This window comes from Protopterus annectens, chromosome 2.part0 (assembly GCF_019279795.1).
Source record: "Protopterus annectens isolate FY-2018-M chromosome 2.part0, PAN1.0, whole genome shotgun sequence".
NCBI classification, from domain to species: Eukaryota; Metazoa; Chordata; order Ceratodontiformes; family Protopteridae; genus Protopterus; species Protopterus annectens.
In genome coordinates this window covers 1089178182-1089185138 of record NC_056728.1, presented here as the reverse complement: position 1 = coordinate 1089185138, position 6957 = coordinate 1089178182, and positions in this window count along the sequence as shown.

Here is a 6957-nt window from a genome sequence, read left to right as displayed (position 1 = left end):
GGGAAGTAAAATGTGCAGCACCAAAGAAGAATCCTGAGTACAAGTGAGGCATACAGCATCTATGAAGGGATGACATTAGCACTGTATTACCAAAGGGATGTGTGTGGTAAAATTACTTTCATAGCCATCTGGGGTTATAAATGTCACCACCGCAAATGTGTGTAAAACTATCCTGAATTAATTTACAGAGACAAACACACACAGTCATATAGGTTAATCACTGTTGTATTTGAGCCTCCTACCTATCAACTTGCACATTCTATAGTGTAAGAAACACAAGTGCCACAAGAAGTGTGGTGTTTAAAGTGTGAGTGGATTTCAGAAAGAATGACCTCATAAGTATGTTGCACAGAAGATGTGGTTGTGAAAGGTGGGATAATGGGATAGTGGAGTCATCTAGCAGTTAAAATGTTTCTCCAGAGTAAATGTTGATTGAGCACAACTATTTTTGGAGGATATGCCCACGTGGCTGTATTCCCCACTCTTCTCATGCACCCAGAAGTTCCCCATATTTGGCATTGAACCTCATACTTACCTAGTAACACAATCTAGAGAGCACAGTATTATTTTCAAGAACCACAGTAGAAGTCTGACTCCTAAGGGGAGAGAGTGAACTTTTGTCAGGATGACCTCATCAGTTTGTTGCAGAGAAGATGTTTCTATTAAAAGTGGGTTATGGGAGTTGTGTGCAAAGTTAAATGTAGTGTCCTCATGGGAGTTGGATATAGCACAAAGCATTACATACATGTTTCCCATGTTGAACATCAAAGCAACTACCTATCTAGTTATACAATCTAGAGAGGACAACATTAGTTGCAGGCACTTCAGGAGAAGTCGAAAATTAAGGATATGAAAAAGCACATTTGGACTTCTTGAAAATCCACTGTTTGAAACAGATGGTGTTGTGAACTACAGGTTTTGGAGCAAATGCATATATATGCATAGGACAGCATAAAAGCACTGTGATTTTCCCATGTAAGATAACTGTCCTTCATGTACTTTGTGTTACTCTGGGGGACATGTACTAGTTTCACAGTAAGGCATGCCAAAGAAATTCAGTGTTGTAAACCATTGGTTTATCAGTCAAACCCTCCCTCTACTTCATGGTGGGATGATTGCACACTTGTCTTGTTTCATACTTGTACAATGTTCATTGACAAGACAAACAGACAACTGTTTTACAGGACAGTGCACTGTAGAATAACAGTGATGGATTATGTGTGAATATGTGAACCAAAAATGTAACACAGTTGCAAGTGTAAGACTTAAGAGTGCAGACATACATTAACCAACTAAATTAATTAACTCAACATCACTCTGAAGTCAAGATAACCTGTTGACAAAATTAATGCAGATATATAAGTATTATACAAACTAAACATATATTTGATTTTCTTGTTTTATTTTACTATCTGCCAGAAGCACAGCACTGCCAAGTCAAATTGTGCTGATGATGGCAAACTATTACCACATGCATAATCTTATCTTGAAATGTTGAATTTAAAGTGAGAATTAACAGTAGTCTATGTTGCTATGTGCTGATTTATGTGCAAAAAAGCATAATAGACATACAACCATGGGTTAATCTGATGGACTACAGAAACTTTTGTCATGGTCGTGCATCAGGTGTCATGATTATCACTTTTGTCATGAAAGTAGCATGGTGTAAATCCATTTATGTATGCTACAGGTGTATTGTGAAACCCATGAGGGAACAAGCATGTTATTGTTGGTTGAAACATGGTCTATGGCAACAGTTTTGAAGGTTTATGAATAACACAGTATTGGGGGGAAGAGCTGGACAGTTGGTGACAGGAATACACAATACAGACATAATAACACAGCAGTGCATGCATCATTTATCCACATATATGTGTTGTATTACTTTTTGATTTATCAGCATAATTATTCATGCAATATCTGTGCAAGACAGGCTTCAAAGTAGGAAGCAGACACTTTAATATAACAGCAGGATAATAGTGTCTTAAAGAAAGGTGTGGCCAACATTTACAGCCACAGGAGTTATATAAAACATTCCAAAACATTTTCATCCATCTGGATTAGAATCTTTAGAGCAGCCATAGAAAAACATTTATACCTGAATATTATCTAAACAAAATAAAAATATATGTATTCTTTATTGCCCTATTGAGCACTATAATCTGTATATCCAACTCTTCATCTTGTTGAAAAGTTCATTAAATTGAATACACATAGCTAAGAACATTGGCTCAAAGTGCAATAGAGAAATGCTGCCAAAGGCCAAAAAAAAAAAAAAAAAAAAAAATCACAAGATATTGCCATAAACTGTATACTTCCATTTAGACTTAGCTGCATTGCTTGCCCGGCTCCAGACATTGTGCAAATGCAGAGGAGCAATAATGATAATAAAACAGAAGGGAAAAGATGCTTTGAAAGGGTGAGATGGAGGCAGGGACAAAATAGCTTATGACAGAAAGCTCAGAACAATATGTAACCGACAGGTATACATGAAGTAGTGTACAAAAAACAGTCAGTAACATCTAGCTAATGGCTGAATTAGAACCATTGGAAGTAGTCAAAAATCTGTCTATACATATCCTGAGTAAAAGATCAGCACTGGTAGTGTTGTTAGTAGAATCTAGAATAGAGGCTGCTGTTAAAAAAAGGAATAATTAGTAGAACATATAAAATATTGCATGATGACTATAAGACTCAATCAGAGGGGTTAGAAAGAATTGGGAAGAGAGATTTGATAATTCACAAAGAAACAATGGGAATATATGTATGTGTCCCAAATATGCAACAAAGTCTAGAAGATTTCAGATCTTTGCTTGGAAGTGTTTACATATGTATTTTTATACCCCAAGTAGACTGCAAAGAATTTTTCCTCTGATAGACAGCAAATGTTGGAGGTGTGATGGGGACGAAATAGATTAAATGGGAACATATTTTCTGGGAATGTAAAGTTGGCAGACTTTAAAGATTCCCTGCAGACTTACTCTGTCAGAGATACTGGGTGAGCAAATTGGTTTAGCTAAGGAAATTAATTTTTGAGCTATGATGCAGACTCAGAATTGCCAAGATATAGTAAGGCCTTGCTGGTGGACACCAAAAAAGAAATGAATAGAAAATTGAAATCAAACCAACTGTACTAGAAGTAGTGAGTATAGTAACAGAGATAAAATAACTGGAACTGGGATCATTAAAAAAGGGTAGGAGCAAATTACATAGAAAAAATGGGAATTGTGGGAACAATCCATGCAGAGGAGGAATGCGATTTAAAAGAAGGCAGGATCTGAATGAGCTATGTAATGTTTGAATGGTAATGACTGGATAGGCTATAAGTGATGTATAATATCTTCAACTAAAATATGTCAGTATGAAGCACAGTGACAAATAATGACAGATTAATGATTTAATAAGAGTAACACACCATACAGATGTTTCTCCATGTCTCACAAAACACACTGCTGCTATTTCTCTTTGCATCTGTCTCTGCCTCTCACACTCCTTCTGCTTTAGTAAATTTTCACTGTGCTTCAGTTGTGCTTTTTAAATGTCGTGAAGCAGTAATTCCTTCGTGGCATGAAGAGATAATGTTTACATGTATAGATATTTTTTTTAAAACAAGAAACATCTTTATTAAATTATCAGGTATGACACAGGCAATCATGTATTTATATAAATGAAAACAAACCATATTGTAATCAAATCCATGACACTATACAAAAACAGCAATCTACAAACAGGGTAATTATCTTAACACACTACATATGATGTCATACTTTATTACATCCAGCAGCCTAAGAACTGTTTCAGTAACTGTTTCACAGTACTACATTTAGTCTGCCTTTACTCTGTATTCCCATAGAACAGTGGATTTAAGCATAATTGCATCAAAGTAACCAGAATTGAAATCATCACCTTTTGCAATAAGATGTTAGATAGCATTCACCATCAGTCAGCATTGTTGAACTATACCAACCTCATCGCAAATGCCAAAGATATAAAGTGAAGCCTTTTCCATGGGACATTTCTGGCTATGTGTGTTGAATGCAAATCTATTATTTGACCAGATTACGTGTGTGAAAAAGGGGTGGATAGGACAGTGGTGAAAATGGGGTTGGCAAGGAAAGGCTAACACACAGGGGGAAGAATTCGGGAATTTGCAGGAGGGTGGTGGAAGAGCATCATAGCTATCCATTTCTACACAACTGTACACCAAATTTCATGACTTTGGGCTATCACCACATCAGTGATGGCTGACAACAGAATAATGTTACATGGCCAATTGGACCAACTCAAGTTTGTGAAGATGACACATAGTCAAAGTGGAGAGCTTTGTGTAGAGTGTAATTTTTTTGTGGGACAGATGCCCATTTTTAGGGGGAGGTGAGGAATGTTGTGAAAGGTGCTAAGGAATGATAAGGTCAAGTAGGTAGAGTAGGTTAGAGAGTATGGGCAGACATATAGATCATACAAGACAGACAAGTACAGTGATGAAGACAAAAGGATGAGGGGCACCATCATTGGTGATAGGAAAGGGACATTGGGGGCACACCCATGTGCAGTTTGAGAAAAGTGAGAATCTAGCTGTCACCCTCAGAACTCTCACCACTCTCTCCTGTATCAGATGCCTGGGTCAGTGCCAGATGTGTCATCATTTTTGTGATCTAATGCAGGACATTTCAACCATACTGATACATGCACCAAGGCCCATATCCTTGATTTCCTCCACCAGCCCTGTCTGCTCCTGCCAGGTGAAAAAGTCACCAACTCCACTTGTACTGCTCCAGGAGGGTGCCACAGTCCCAGCAGCCAGGGTAGAGCTACCTGATGCAGGTGGAGCAGGTAGGTCAGGGGTTGTGGAGGCAACACTGACAGGTTTTGAATCTGAAGTTCTGCATGTCTGTGTTGCCATCTGTGGAAGTATGGCAGGCCAAGCCACAGTAGTCAGTCTACCTCTCTGTGCTGTTGATCATTTTGCATTCAGCATCAAGGTGTACAAACAGAGCAATGTTAATAAATTATAAAACACACAATAAAGAAAGAAAAAGAGTGAGATTGGCTGGGTGGGGAGAGACAAAAAAAGGATAATTAGATCAATGGCATGTCACAGTAATTTATTTATTCAGTACAACTTATGGGGATATACATCAACAATTATGATAATTTTACATTGTACATCTTTGCCACATCCACATATATAATGTTAGGGAATGAATGGGTCATGAATTAAAGCAATTTCACTTCTAGCATATAAGAAAGAGCAGCCTTTATTTCCTTACTATGTTTAGAATGTATACATTCAAATGTAATAATTCCAATTACCATATTTGAATTGTTCCTCACGTATTATTGCTGTTAATATTTTAGAAATACTATCCTGTTATAAAAGCTAATTGCTGCTTCGCGGTATTGAAACCACACTGCGTTAAGAGTTAGTGTTGCTTGCATTAGGCAATGAGAACACCAACCCTGTCCTAATGGAAATGCTTCACATTCTCAAGTCAAATGTCACAAGAGTCACTCACTCTAAGGATCTTTACTTTGCCTGTGACATAAATAGAACATGCAGGAGAGCTAGATATATCTCCCAGAGACCGGCGACCCACTGGAATAAACTTTTAATTCACAAGAAGCCAAGATCCTCACTGATCCTATTCAAGTACAACCTAGACAATGGATGAGAGACTCAAGGACAGGGCTAGTCAGTGTTGATTGTAGACTCACTCTGTGAATTACTTCCATCTAACCAAGGACAATTGGGGCAACTCAAGATTAACTTGGCTAGGTTTGAAAGGGCTCTAGGGCCACTAGCCTGATAACTTCCTATGAACCTATGAACCTAAGGCATGCATGTTTGATATCAAGGCTGAGGTATGCCTGCTCAAGTTGCTTGTGATTGAAGGACTAAAAATAATTTTTTGGCTTGAATTTGTACCTGAGTCATACTTACCCCTTGGCTCTCTGAGGAAAATTAATCTTTCCTGGAGTGCCTCTTAGTTTTCAGCAATTTCTTTTGCAGCTGTACTGTATGAAAAGAAAAGAAATATATATGAAAGCATAATGAGTAACAGCGTTGCCTGGCTAGATCATTAGTGCCATATCATAGACAGGTTATGCATCAGTATACATACACAACTGAGGGGTGTTCACAGTCCTAAATTCAGCTGCTTATCAGCTTAGGAGGTCCTGCTTGCACTTCTGAAGGTCACTATAGTGGTGATGACATTGTTGCCCAGTGCATGGACTGCCAGTTGCACTGGAGACAGCCCTGACTAAGCTATTTTAAGCTTCAGCCTAATACTGAGACCCAGTCTAGTCCCCCTGCAACAGTCTATGGTTAGAGCTCTTCACAAAGGAGTGCTACAAATATCATGGACTTCTCAGCACCCCACCATTGTGCTCTAAATTTAGCACCATTATCTCCATCACCAGCCATGTCTGCAAATGTCAAGCTACCAATATATGTCTGTATTGACACCCAGTTCAGCTCTTGCATGTAACTGGTTGTGCTTAAAGATGCACAGCCTTACAATTGCATTTGTGGAATTGAAAGCATATGGATTCCTTGACAGACATATGACATTACTTACATCAAATAGCAATAAAGGTGTGAAACATGGCACTGAGCTTTGCAATGTGTACTGTTTAACTTTTTGACACTGGTTGCAATGTTCAGTAATTAAAAGCTTAATGGCATGGTTATTAATCCTTGCAATCTGGAAAGATAAAGAGGATGAATTGTGACATATTGTGATGCTGGGACCTGAGCAATGTTAAAATGTTGTACCAGCTGGGAATCAAACCCATGGGATAAAACATGCAAGGATTAAAACGTATTAATTTATTGAATATTAATTATTAATTGATATTGCCACAAGAGAGCTACCTTTTAAGCATGACAACTAGAGAAATACTAATTTCAGAATGAATGCATATACACTTCAGAGAGGCATGTATGTGTGTGAC